Here is a 1,179-nt window from a genome sequence, read left to right on the forward strand (position 1 = left end):
GCCCTTATGGGAGCATGAGGGAGAATGCAGATTTGGAAAGGAATCACCCTTCCTTGATCATTATTAATTAGAAATCTTGAATAGTCTGCCTTTTACTTCCTTTATCATTTTCTTAAAGTACCTGCTCCACCTTCTGCTCCCTACTCCTCTTTGCTTCCTTTGCCCTCTCTATTCTCAGATCAATCTCTTTTTGTTCTAAATTCGGTTTTCTCTTTTTCCATCTTCTATCTGTCATCTATTTTCTGGGCACATGTGCTTCTGTTCTCCCTGTTCTTTCTACTCTCTCTCAGCCTGTCTTCCACTCCTTCAGTCTAGATTCCCCCCACTGTGCACAGCTTACTCCTGACCAAGAAGATCCTCAAGAGAAGCAAACCTACAGCACCATTTTCCACTCAATGACTTTCTCTCTTCTCCTCATCATTATTTATCACTCCTTACCCCTCTCTTATATCCAGGCCCTATTGAATAGTTTGACAGTAAGTGCAATAATTTTTCAAGATTAGCACAAATCCTAACCACCTTCTATATACAGTGCTTCAATTGACACTGAGAAAGATTATGGAGAAAAGTTTCTGCACAAGTACAGCTCCTCCGAACACCAAGAGCAGCAACCTTCCAATCACTGGGAAGGGTCCCTTGTGCAAACACCCCTTAGAGATCTCCAGTGTTGCCCCTAGAAGACTGTCTGCAGGTTGCTTGGAACTGCAAAAAGGGCAGAGAGAACTTATTAACCTGGACAAGCAAACCTTACAATTTGGGAAAGAAAGGCAGAAAGATATGAATACGGGGGTTAAGAAGAGAAGCATGGAGTAATGTTACATGTCAAAAAAGAGGCCAAAAATTCCGTGGCTCCTGTTTACCTCTTAACCTGGAACTCTAGTACCAGTGGCCTGGCACACACTGATTCTTCTGATTGTATTAATCATACTGATCGTTAAGACTATTTTTTGTTTTTGAAGCACACTACTATGGTTAATTTTATTTGTTTAGGGCTCATTTTGCAAGCATTAAACCAAGCATGGGCTTTAATTCTTTGAGCCCAAATTCACTATTAGTGAAGATAAAAGCAAACTGTGATCCACGTACGTGGACTACAACTACAGGCTCACAGTTAGTCACATTGTAGCAGGTTATAGGGAGCCAGCTAAAAAAATACACTGCTGAGTGCCTTAGAGTGGA

Source organism: Galeopterus variegatus, unplaced genomic scaffold (genome assembly GCF_000696425.1).
Source record: "Galeopterus variegatus unplaced genomic scaffold, G_variegatus-3.0.2 Scaffold13099, whole genome shotgun sequence".
NCBI lineage: Eukaryota > Metazoa > Chordata > Mammalia > Dermoptera > Cynocephalidae > Galeopterus > Galeopterus variegatus.